The sequence below is a fragment of the Podarcis gaigeae genome (genome assembly GCF_964106915.1).
Source record: "Podarcis gaigeae genome assembly, chromosome: 4".
NCBI classification, from domain to species: domain Eukaryota; kingdom Metazoa; phylum Chordata; class Lepidosauria; order Squamata; family Lacertidae; genus Podarcis; species Podarcis gaigeae.
The window spans coordinates 102,514,737-102,528,182 of NC_139677.1; the positions used below are offsets into that span (position 1 = coordinate 102,514,737).

Genomic DNA, 13,446 nt, shown 5'->3' on the forward strand with positions numbered 1-13,446 from the left:
GATGCCCTGTTTCACCTGTGAGAAACAGGCACTCCAGGCGTCCTGCTTACCTTTTTTCTCTTGCAGATGGCAGAAGGATGTCGGAAAGACCTCCTGATCCGCCTTTTCATGGGGGCAGAAGGGAAGCAGCGGCTGTGGAACCAGATCAGGTCAGGGGAAGCTGCCTTGTGGGGACAGAGGCCGAGGGATGGAGCAGTATCTTGGACTGGTTGGGCACAGAGGAATGGTGGGAGGAAGAAGCCGGGGAACCAGGAAGGGAAGATGGCTCAGAGCCGAAGGAGTGGAGGTAGATGAAGGATGGGTGTTCAGAGGGGGAAGAGGGAGAAGCCTGGGAAGAGGAGGTGTCAGAAGCTGAAGGGGAAACAGGGCTTAGTGAGCTGGGAGACTCTGTAGAAGAATGCAGTGCAGAATCAGAGGCAGAAGAGGAAGGAGGCAAGTTGGAGAGGAAAGTCGAGAGGCTGAGGTGAGTCAGGAGAAGGAGGAGCCACCGGTGGCTCCTTGTTCCTTCTGCCAGAAGCCACCCTCTCTGCTTGTCTCCCAGAGTCAAGAGACCCCCTGCAATGCAGGAATCTGCTAGATCATCCAAGACAGATGGCCATCCAAAAGAGGCTTACTTTATTTCTAGATTGATAACTGAGGGCAACGAAACAATCGCTGAGATGGCTAGAGTGCCGGTGGCGGATAACTCATTCTGAAGCTGACCGGACATGGGTTAGAGCTCAATGTCGAGCCTACCAAGTGGCGGTAGTGACGGCAAAGAAGACTTTCTTCACCGCCTCTATTGCATCTGCAGAAAACAGCAGCAGGAGACTTTTTCAGGGGGTTCGCAATTTAGTGGAACCACCTGCTACATCGGGGCCCAGTATGGGCCACATGATCTCCTGCAATGATTTTGCAAAGTTTTTTTGCAGATAAAGTCACTCAGATTTAGGAAGAGGTAGACTCCACCGTGGGAGCAGGGCCGGGGCGGGAGAGTGCTAGAGCCCTGTCTAGTCAAGTTGTGTGGGATCAGTTCCAATCTGTTACCTCCGAGGATGTGGACAGGCTGCATGGACAAGTGAAACCAACCACCTGTCTCCTTGATTCTTGCCCATCCTGGCTTATAAAAGCTAGCCGGGAAGGGCTGGGAGATGGGCTTCGTAGGGTTGTGAATGCTTCTCTCTGTGAGGGAGGCTTCCCAGAACCGCTGAAAAAGGCGGTTATCAAACCGCTTATTAAAGAACCATCTTTAGATGGTGCCAATATGGCTAACTATCGCCCAGTCTCAAATCTTCCATTCTTGGGCAAGGTGATGGAGCGAGTGGTTGCTGAACAACTCCAGGCACGCCTGGAAGAAGTGCACCATTTGCAACCCTTCCAGTCGGGATTCAGGCCTCATATTGGGACTGAAACTGCCTTGGTCGCACTGGTTCGATGATCTCCGGTGGACCAGGGACAAAGGTGAGAGCTGTTTCCTAGTTTTGCTGGATCTCTCAGCGGCCTTTACACCATTGACCATAACATCCATCTGGACCGTGGTGAGGGGCTGGGAGCTGGGGGCACTGTCATACAGTGGTTCCGCTCCTTCCTCCTGGGCCGTGTCCAAAAAGTGGTGGTGGGGGATGAGTGTTCAGACCCCTGGGCTCTCACTTGTGGGTGCCTCAGGGTTCCGTCCTCTCCCCCATGCTTTTCAACATCTACATGCAGCTGCTGGGAGAGATCATCAGGGGGTTTGGGCTGGGTGTTCATCAGTATAAAGATGATAGCCAGCTGTACCTCTCTTTCAAATCGGAACCAGTGAAGGCGGTGAAATTTCTGTGTGTCTAGAGGCGGTTGGAGGATGGATGGCGGCTAACAGATTGAGGTTGAATCCTGACAAGACAGAAGTACTATTTTGGGGAGACAGGAGGCGTGGTGTGGGGGACTCCCTGGTCCTGAATCGGGTAAGTGTGCCCCTGAAGGACCAGGTGCGCAGCCTGGGAGTCATTCTGGACTCGCAGCTGTCCATGGAGGCACAGGTCAATTGTGTGTCCATGGCAGCTGTTTATCAGCTCCATCTGGTATGCAGGCTGAGACCCTCCCTGCCCGCAGACTGTCTCTCCAGAGTGGTGCGTGCTCTGGTTATCTCTCGCTTGGACTACTGCAATGCGCTCTATGTGGGGCTACCTTTGAAAGTGACCCGGAAACTACAACTAATCAAAAATGCGGCAGCAAGACTGGTGACTGGGAGCGGCCGCCGAGACCATATAACACCGGTCTTGAAAGACCTACGCTGGCTCCCAGAACGTTTCTGAGCACAATTCAAAGTGTTTCCGCTGACCTTGAAAGCCCTAAACGGCCTCGGTCCAGTATACGTGAAGGAGCGCCTCCACCTCCATCGTTCTTCCCAGACACTGAGATCTAGTGCTGAGGGCCTTCTGGCGGTTCCCTCGCTGCGAGAAGCCAAGTTACAGGGAACCAGGCAGAGGGCCTTCTCGGTAGTGGCACCTGCCCTGTGGAACGTCCTCCCACCAGATGTCAAAGAGAAAAATAACTACCAAACTTTTAGAAGACATCTAAAGGCAGCCCTGTTTAGGGACACTTTTAATGTTTAAGAGATTATTGTCTTTTAGTGTTTTTTGGAAGCCGCCCAAAGTGGCTGGGGAAACGCAGCCAGATGGGCGGGGTATAAATAATATATTATTTTTATTATTATTATGAAGGAAACAACAGAGCATTGTGTAGCAGATCATATTTCTGCTGTCTCAGAGGAGGACATTTCCCTTTTTCTTTTAGGGTCCAGTGTGCTTTGAAGATGTCACTGTTCGTTTCACGGACGAGGAGTGGGCATTGCTGGATCCTGACCAGAGAGCTCTGCATAAGGACGTCATGGAGGAGAATCGTGGGATATTGGCCTCTCTTGGTAAGGCTCCCTGTGGGATCGTCATATCTGCCTGGAAATTCAAAAAATACGTCTATGGGCCAACCTCATATATTTTCACAGAGTTCAACATTGCCCCCTATAACACCTGGGAACCTAACCCCCCCACAATAAACAGAAACTTACAGTTTTTTCTTTGAACAATCTTCTTCAAAATATTGCTTTTTCTACCACGAATGGGCTGGTGTGAAGAACTTCCCAGGCCATCTTCAGTGTCAGCTTCAACCTTCCACAATTTTGACCACTACTATATATCAGAGAAAACAACATTCAACAACTCTTCAGAATCTAATAATAAATATGTTGGTAATGAACACACACCCAACTCGTTTCATTTCTTCTCCATTTGTTCCTGAGGCTCTAATCCCTTTTTGTCTCCATTGCAGATTCTGATGAATTGGAAATTGAGAGCAAAGGTGTCCACGATAAAATCCCCAGGGAGGAGAAGCCACATAAAAATTTGGAGTGTGGAGAAAGCTGCAGTCAGAGCTACCATTCCACTTCCCATCAACAAAATCTCATTGGAAAAAAACTCTATCAGTGCATGGAATGTGGAAAAAGCTTCAGGAAGAGCTCCGGTCTCACTTCCCATCAAAGAATTCATACAGGGGAGAAACCCTATAAGTGCGTGGAATGTGGAAAGAGCTTCACATGTAGCTCCCATCTTACTTTCCATCAAAGAATTCATACAGGGGAGAAACCCTATCAGTGTGTGGAATGTGGAAAGAGCTTCAGTCAGAGCTCCAATCTAACTTCCCATCAAAGAATTCATACAGGGGAGAAACCCTATCAGTGCGTGGAATGTGGAAAGAGCTTCAGGAAGAGCTCCTGCCTTACTTCCCATCAAAGAATTCATACAGGGGGAAAACCCTATCAGTGTGTGGAATGTGGAAAGAGCTTCAAATGTAGCTCCTCTCTCACTTCCCATCAAAGAATTCATACAGGGGAGAAACCCTATCAGTGTGAGGAATGTGGAAAGAGCTTCACATGTAACTCCTCTCTCACTTCCCATCACAGAATTCATACAGGTGAGAAAGCCTATCAGTGCGTGGAATGTGGAAAGAGCTTCAGGAAGAGTTCCTCCCTTACTTCCCATCAAAGAATTCATACAGGGGAGAAACCCTATCAGTGTGTGGAATGTGGAAAGAGCTTCACTGATAGCTCCAATCTCACTTCCCATCAAAGAATTCATACACGGGAGAAACCCTATCAGTGCGTGGAATGTGGAAAGAGCTTCACTGATAGCTCCAGTCTCACTTCCCATCAAATAATTCATACAGGGGAGAAACCCTATCAGTGCGTGGAATGTGGAAAGAGCTTCAGAAAAAGCTCCCATCTCACTTCCCATCAAAAAATTCATACAGGGGAGAAACCCTATCAGTGTGAGGAATGTGGAAAGAGCTTCAAACATAGTTCCTCTCTCACTGCCCATCACAGAATTCATACAGGGGAGAAACCCTATCAGTGCGTGGAATGTGGAAAGAGCTTCACATGTAGGTCCTCTCTCACTTTCCATCAAAGAATTCATACAGGGGAGAAACCCTATCAGTGTGTGGAATGTGGAAAGAGCTTCACTGATAGCTCCTCTCTCACCTCCCATCAAAGGATTCATACAGGGGAGAAACCTTATCAGTGCATGAAATGTGGAAAGAGCTTCAGTCACAGCCACAATCTCACTTCCCATCAAAGAATTCATACAGGGGAGAAACCCTATCAGTGTGTGGAATGTGGAAAGAGCTTCGGTCGCAGCCACAATCTCACTTCCCATCAAAGAATTCATACAATGGTCGGAAAAACCATTATACTGCTTTAGGAGCCAGGAAAATCCGCACCTTTTTAACCAGGCTTTTGGCTAATTCACATCTAATGCCCTTTTAATATGTGGTGTTTTTTATCGTTTGTTTTTTTTAATTTTGTAACCATCCTGAGACCTGTGGGTGTAGGGAATAGGCGCCAACTCTTAAAGGCCTAGTGGTCTTTGCCCCACCCCCAATAAAATATTTAAGGATGCCACCCCCCAGTTTTTGGTGTGTTTTTTTCAAACACAACCTTTTATTCTTCTGCAATGTGCCATACAATTTCTCTTTCAATTTGCCCTCTTAAAAAATAAAAAAACAAACGCAGAAAGGTCATGAGGAAAACAAAATACAAGAAGATACAAACGTGGACAGGTCCCATCTTTGTGGGCAAAATGGAAAAGCTGCTTTGAAGCAGGCTTTCCCACACTTGGGTCCCAAGCAGCTCCTGGACTACAGTTCCCATCATCCCTTCCCACTGGTCCTGGTAGCTAGGATGATGGGCGTTGTAGTCCAAAAACAGCTGGAGACCCAAGTTTGCTTTAAAGGGAAAGTAGGCTGGCCCTGTGACACCCTCTGCTGGACAAAAGCACTGCCCCAGAATGTGAACCACCCCCAGTACTGCTAACTGGAATTAATAGAGCGCAAAACTGAAGTTTGATCGGCACTTCAACCTCTAGTCAGCTTCTAGGTGCTTTCTGCACCACCTAGAGTACCCACAGAATTGTGGCTTCTACTGACAACACACATAGGAGAACAAATGAAAGACAAACACAAGGGGCAGGAAAAAACCTGGAAAGGGCCATCCCAAATGGACATCCGTTGTGAAGAGGTCACTTTCCCCACTGCTGAACAATGCCACAGGTAGAGGAGATGGAATGCTAGAAGTGTCTCTGGGGCAAGGGGAGCTGCTGGGAAATTGAAGTATGGGCTCAAAGTATTACTTTTTTAAAAAGTTGCTACTATTATAGGCATTGCCATTCTAATGGCATGCATGCTGTGAAACACAAGAGCAGTCAAGTACAACATTCCTAGAGTGAACATGTTTACACATGGGGAGGGATGTTTGTCCAGCCAGCAGGTAAACTTCCTGTTTCCTTCTGGGCCGAGACAGACTTCCTCTGCATGTAACTAGAGGTGGGTGTGGCCTCACCTGTGCAGGTAATGACAAAAGCACAGGGCAGGACAGCCATCTCTCTCTCTCTTTCACCACATGCATCGAAGACACAACATCTACTAAGCCAGAGATGCCCTCTTGGCTTCCAGCCAAGAGAGGAAAAAGGGACTGTCTTCTTAAGGGATATACTCCAAGTGTATGTTACTTCATTAAGCTAAGTCTGCCTTCTGGGATCTGATTGTGAACAGAATGTGAGTAAACTCTTTTTATATTTTTGTAAAAGACTGTGTCGTCTCTTCTATTTTATGAGAGAATAAGGGGAAAATACCAGAACAGTTATTATAGAGGCTTTAGCGAGCCTGAGCAAAGGCAGACGCTGCAAATTTAAAATAAAAGGGAATGTTACTCTGCTGATATTGTGGAAGTTGTTAACACAAGTTGGATAAGGATATACTCTGACAACATATCCTTTCCTGCATCCCTGAACATTCCCACACATGCATCATATGATGGATTGTGCAAGGCAGGACTTACCTGGCCCCCCACCAATATTTTATCCAAGTCAGCACCACTGGGTCATGTGGTTTCCAAATTAAAGACATAGATCTCCTTCCTTTGCACAAGTTCAAGCTTGTCAATATCCTCATTTATGCTTTTAAAAATTTATTTGCCCTTCATCTGAAGTTTTTACAATATAAACATACAGGATGAAAGCATGGCTTTCTCAATAAGAATAAGAATAATTTATTATTTATACCCCGCCCATCTGGCTGGGCCTCCCCAGCCACTCTTGGCGGCTTCCATAAAAACCAATAATACAGTAAAATCACATGTTAAAAACTTCCCTGAACAGGGCTGCCTTAAGATGTCTTCTGAATGTCAGGTAGTTGTTTATTGCTTTGACATCTGCTGGAAGGGCGTTCCACAGGGCGGGCGCCACTACCGAGAAGGCCCTCTGCCTGGTTCCCTGTAGCTTTGCTTCTCGCAATGAGGGAACCACCAGAAGGTCCTCGGTGCTGGACCTCAGTGTCCGGGCAGAATGATGGGGGTGGAGACGCTCCTTCAGGTATACTGGACCGAGGCTGTTTAGGGCTTTAAAGGTCAGCACCAACACTTTGAATTGTGCCCGGAAACGTACTGGGAGCCAATGTAGGTCTTTCAAGACCGGTGGTATATGGTCTCGGCGGCCACCCCCAGTCACCAGTCTAGCTGCCGCATTCTGGATTAGTTGTAGTTTCCGAGTCACCTTCAAAGGTAGCCCCATGTAGAGTGCATTGCAGTAGTCCAAGCGGGAGATAACCAGAGCATGCACCACTCTGGCGAGACAGTCCGCAGGCAGATAGGGTCTCAGCCTACGTACCAGATGGAGCTGGTAAACAGCTGCCCTGGACCCAGATTTGACCTGTGCCTCCATGGACAGCTATGAGTCCAAAATGACTCCCAGGCTGCGCACCTGGTCCTTCAGGGACACAGTTACCCCATTCAGGACCAAGGAATCCTCCACACCTGCCCGCCTCCTGTCCCCCAAAAACAGTACTTCTGTCTTGTCAGGATTCAACCTCAATCTGTTAGCCGCCATCCATCCTCCAACCGCCTCCAGGCACTCACAGAGGACCTTCACCGCCTTCACTGGTTCTGATTTGAAAGAGAGGTAGAGCTGGGTATCATCCGCATACTGATGAACACCCAGCCCAAACCTCCTGATGATCTCTCCCAGCGGCTGCATGTAAATGTTGAAAAGCATGGGGGAGAGGACGGAACCCTGAGGCACCCCACAAGTGAGAGCCCAGGGGTCAAAAACAAGACAAGCCAGAGAAATCTCTCCTTTTCTTTTTTTCTTTTCTTGGATGGAGTTACAAACTTCGTTGATCAGTGGACTGTTGTGGAAATAGTGCATCTCGATTTCAGTAAGGCTTTGGACAGAGTCCTCTGTGATATTTATGAGAGGAAGGTGGTAAAATGAGACTGAATGAGGTAACTGTTAGGTGGATTTGACTGACCGAACCCAAAAAGGACTCCTTCATGGTTCCTCCTCATCCTGGGAAAAGTGACCAGAGGGGTGCTGCAGGGTTCTGTCCTGGGCCCGTTGTTGTTCAGCGTCTTTATAAATGACATGGATGAAGGAACTGAGGGGATGCTCATCACATCTGCAGACGACACCAAACGACTGCCAACGACACCAAACGGATCATAATGGCACCCTCTCCCTTCTTCAGCAACAGACAGGGAGACAAAGAACAGTGCAAAAGCACAGCAGAGTGGAAGAGATAAGACTGACTTCTGTTCTTACACTTCCCAAGCCTAGGAAAGTAAACGGGCATGTGACATACTAGCAACAGGGTGCTCCCCCACACGCAGGAGAGAGGAGGAGGACCCGGAGCAATGCATGAAAGCCCCTCTATAGACATTTTTAATTGCCCACCCTGGAGTCCAAGACCACCCCCAGAAACATCATACATACATCATAGAAGAGGTGTAGCCCAAGGACCCCCCCCCAGATACATCATACCCACATCACAGAAAAGACTGTCAGCCCCCTCCCTGTCAGTCTATATCTTTGGAAAGAGATAGCTGTGGCCACTCTGGTGGCTTTTGTTGGTGTTGCTGCAGGTAATAAATAGCCTTGTGGTCACGAGGAATTGGGCGGAGGGTTTTCCATCATTGGGTCTGCGTTGACATCTGTAGAAAGGATATCCTGTAAATGGGAGGGCGGGGCAGGACTGTTGGGACTTAAAGAGACAGTTATAAAGGGAAGAGATAAAAGCCAAAAAGGGGAGAATCTCCTTCAGTTTTCTTGGGAAGCTGCAAACAATAAAAATCTTGGCGAGTTAAGCATTTTATTCATTACAATATTATTATCCCATTTCCATATAATTACTACTGTTATTGTTAGAGACTTCAGAATCCAGGCCAGAATGAAAAAATCCAGGCAGCAATATCTTTAAAAGAAGTTTTATTGACTTTGGTTTATTTGTCAGACAAGCAAAGCAAAGGGGTGCATTCAGCCGAAATGAGAGAATGCCCCCGAACACCAGGGGCAGACAGTTTTTATACCCTTAGGCAACGCAAAAATTCAGCCCCTTAAACATTCCCCTTTATGCATATTCATTGAAGCTCAACCAATTAAAAAATTGATGGTGGCCTTTTGGTTCCAAGCTGCACTCTCCACTAGGTGGTGCTGCGAGCTTATAAACTATTTGATCTTCTTACTAATTCCTAGGAAAACCACTTCTGACCGCATGCATGTAAAGATAGCTACTCACAATTCCTACTAAAAACCACTTGACCCCCACCTGTGTTTGTGGTTTTAGCAGTTGCTCGGCTTAAGTCTGCTTTTAGAACTTTGTGGTGGGCTAGACATCCTGGGCAAACAGACAGTTTCTCAGAACAGCTCAGCTACCATCAAAATCCCCTGACCGCATCCTCTTGCAAACTCGCTGTGTTGCAAAAATATTGTCTTTGCAAGCAGGGGCAAGCAGGGGAGAGAGAAATGTCTTTTTAGCTTTTAGTTTGCTTTCTAAGATGGCTTTCAGCTTATAAAATGGCTCCAGCCTGGCTCTCCAAAGTGGACCTCTGGTCTCCACTCCTTCATTCCCCCCTTTCCATCACGAAAATGCCGACCGGTTACGGTCTCCATTTTCGTTTTGATGGATCTATAGGTGCCACATCATAGAGAGCCAGGATATGGGTACGTGCTGGGACATTGATTAGTGCTCGTTTGTGAATGGTGGAACGGTTAAGTGGTAGTGGGAGAAGTGGTAGTCCACTCGTGGCATCTGTTGGGGTCAAGGTGCATACCAGACATTCTGACTTATTGGCAGAATGGGCTATCATCTCAGCCATTTGTAACCACCTATTGTAGGGGTTGTGGGTGCCCCACTCAGTCATTAGACGGGAAAAGGTGGCATGGGAGACCAGGGGACTCTTTCCTGCTTTGGCCAATACACAGGTAGGTTCTCCAACCAGATACGATATTGTTCATGCCAGCAAAAATACAGGAGCATCCAAAGTAGTAGGGCAGTACATACCACTCTTACCCACCAACCCCAATATTTCCATAGTTCCTCCCACCAATACTCAGGGCCATTTCTAATATTTTTTTACCGCTGAAGGGCCCACTGATATTCATATTCAATTATTCGCTGGGCCTCAGGGGTGACTCTCCACCTTATTTCAGAAGCTCCTACCACTTGGATCAATTTCCCAGCTATTCCCGGTGGGTGGAGACCCCTGTGGTTTCCTGGGAGAGTACTATATCCAAAAGGGGCCCCTTCTTCCACGTAAATGATGTTGCACCCACAAGAATATATCCACCCCTGCAACGGCCTGACACACGGGGTGACTATATCAAGGGGTTCTGGTCCCAATACCAAAAGTCCTAGTGGTGCCTCTAAATTTGCTGGAGAGCAAGTCTCTACGTTGGGGACGCTGCCCGCGGGCACCCCTCCCATCCAATTCTTCCGGAACTAGGTGCCCTATCTGTCTACTGGGTGGCAACTCTTATGCAGCCACAAGAATAAAAGGTAAAGGTAAAGGTACCCCTGCCCGTACGGGCCAGTCTTGACAGACTCTGGGGTTGTGCGCCCATCTCACTCAAGAGGCCAGGGGCCAGCGCTGTCCGGAGACACTTCCGGGTCACGTGGCCAGCGTGACATCGCTGCTCTGGCGAGCCAGAGCCGCACACGGAAACACCGTTTACCTTCCCGCTAGAAAGCGGTCCCTATTTATCTACTTGCACCCGGAGGTGCTTTCGAACTGCTAGGTTGGCAGGCGCTGGGACCGAGCAGCGGGAGCGCACCCCGCCGCAGGGATTCGAACCGCCGACCTTTCGATCGGCAAGTCCTAGGCGCTGAGGCTTTAACCCACAGCGCCACCTGCGTCCCTAGCCACAAGAATACCCTGCCACATTCAAGGGTATTAGGTGTGGAGTTACCAGGCCCAGTAGTTCAGGTAGTATTCTGGGATCTTGGGAGACTCGAGCCACCACGATAACCACAGGTGGGGCTGCAAAATTTACTGGCACTTGTTCAGCAATTTCAATGCACACCTGGTTCAGGCTCCCTCCCCTGCAACACTTGCATTAAGATAGGTTCCGTCCCATCTAACGCCTGGATTAAGATTAGAACCTGGTCCATCAGATGAGGTTGGTACAGTGCTCTACCCCCCGAATGACCGTTGGTTACTCCCCCCCAACAGCAAGAGCAGTCCAGAACTCGATAGAATTCGACCGTCTCTGCAACTTCCCGTAGGAGCACTACCCACGCGTGCTGGATAGTGGTGTGGAAGAGGAGCCACAGTGGGGTAGTGGGATGTTTCAATACGGCAACCTCATCAAACCCCTGTTTCCAATAGCCAATGAGCACGCCGTCTCTTACCACCGGCAAGACGAACCAGTCATAGCAGAGGTCAGCAGGCCAATAGGGTTGGTATGGCTCGGTAGGGTCAGGGCAATAAGACATAGAGCAAGTTAATAAAGAAAATAAGAGAGAAAGGAGAAAGTCTTTGTGACTGTCCTTGTGATGATTAGTCGCAGGATCTCGTTGCCCGTGGCCTAACGCGTTCCGGTAGCGTCAGACACAAGGTGAGGATCAGCTTCAGAGGGTCAGCAGGATTTCTTTTGCAAGTCCAGACACCCTCCGACTTCTTCAGACGCGTGTGATGTACCCAGGGGATCACCTCGGCTACTTTCACTGCAGTTGAGGATGAGGGGGTCGCCAGACGCTGTCACCTGGTTGGGACTGGTGAACCGGCTCAGCGAGACTGCCGCGGGACTGCACGGTGTACGCTCGAGGGAATACCTGGAAAGGAAGCAAACACACACGACAAACACAGGGATTGCACTTGTCCTTGGGTGATGTGATCTCCCATCCGCCCCAAACTGGCGGGGGTGTCTCGAACGAAAGGGGGCGGCCTGCCATACAAAAGTTTAAAGGGTGATAGTCTCAGTCTCTTGGTTGGCGCACAGGACACAGTTTTGGGATATAGCAGCAGTTAGTTATAGCAGCAGTTAGTTGAGATAGGTTGGGGATGTAGAGTATTCTCCCAAGGTGTGCTTTAGCAGTTGGGCCTCCCAAATGGGTGGATTCGTAGCAATTCTTCACAATCACGCTGGCCAGATGCTGGGGCACCAAAAACACGGCTGTCTGGTCCTTCCTGGAGCGTTGCTCCTTCTTGACGTGCCCACTGATGTTCATCGAGGGTTTAATGCGGTTCCACATCATCCGGGGTGAGTTCTGGGATGAGGGCTGCGGTGACTACTGGTGGAGGTTTCAGAGCTGCCTCACAAGCTGCATTATCTGCTTTCCGGTTGCCTCTAGTGACCATGTCCCGACCTCTACCATGGCCTTTGCAGTGCATCACAGCAATCTCTTCGGGGGCCCATACAGCTTCTAGTAACGTCTCAACTTCTGGACCGTATTTCAGAGCTTTCCCGTGGGCTCCAATCAAGCCCCGCTCTTTCCATAGGGCGCCATGCGCATGCAGGGTTAAGAAGGCATATTTAGAATCAGTATAGATGTTAGCCTTGCATCCAGCTGCCAATTGCAGGGCAATGCCTTTCGCTGTTGGACTTCACCTCAGAGGACAAGTAACTCTTGGAGACTTTGGCCTTCTCAGAACTCTTGGAACGGCTTGCCTGGCCTGCACCCCCACTTTTTGGGTGCTCTGCTGCCTGAGGAACAACTTGCAACTGCCTTCTCAGCCTTTCTCCAACACACAGTCCATCACACAGATGCGTTGAAACGTAGAAACAACTTCCCAAAGCAGCCTCAGCCCCCTCTGGGCTTGGTACTCAGCCCCCTCTGGGCTTGGTACTCAGCCCCCTCTGGGCTTGGTACTCAGCCCCCTCTGGGCTTGGTACTCTTTCTGGGCATCCTCTAGGCCCCTCTGGGCTTTCTGGGCGTCCCACAGCCCCTTCTGGGCTTCCAGGTCCCTCTGGTCTGGCTTCTACTGCAGCCTGACATGCCGTCTTCAGTCCCTGCCACGCAACCCAGGGCTTCTCTAGAGCATCAGCCACGTCTGTTTCACAAGCTTCCACTGCGCCTGTAGACCTCTCAATGGGCTGGGCAAAGCCTGTTTCAGCCTGTGTATTTTCCCATAGCTGCTTTTCTGCCAGCCAATAATACATGCGTTTTGACCAGGCTTCCCAATTAGCCCCATGCAGCCTTTCACAGGGGTAACTCTCCTGGCCTTACTGTTGCTGAGCAGGCATCTTCCTCCCCCTCGGCCGCGGGTCTCTGAATGGCTACGGCGGACCCCTCGGATCCCTGGGCTGTGAGCCATTGCCGTGCCTAACACTGCTGCCTTTTCTTTCCTCCACTGCTTCTTCTCCCTCTTCTCAACATCTCCCCTTTGTTCAAACACCTTTTGGGCGGGTTGTCCCGAACTACACGAAGGGGGGGGGGGGTCAGGACTTCTGCTTCTCCTGCCTCTGCGGTGGACCTGGACCGCTTTATGTACTCCCCCAATGCTTTGGCTCAAGCATTGCGATAAGCTTTTTCAGCTTCTCAATACATAGTGGTCAAACTTCTGTATTTGTTCATCCTTTCCCTCAATTCTTTAACTTTGGGTTATATTTCCTCCAGGGTCTGGTCGCTGGGCTCTGCCTTATCTACTTCTGGGGTGTCTGGCAGCCC

The 13,446-nt window shown here is 49.3% G+C and overlaps 1 long non-coding RNA gene across 1 annotated transcript in view; it reads left to right on the plus strand.

The window, feature by feature from the left end:
• Positions 1–5,621: 5,621 nt before the first annotated feature.
• LOC310844041 overlaps positions 5,622–13,446 on the plus strand; it is a 53,195-nt gene continuing 45,370 nt past the window's right edge. Inside the window, exon 1 of the long non-coding RNA XR_014563908.1 lies at positions 5,622–5,776. This is a non-coding gene — a long non-coding RNA (uncharacterized lncRNA). The remainder of the gene's footprint in view (positions 5,777–13,446) is intronic.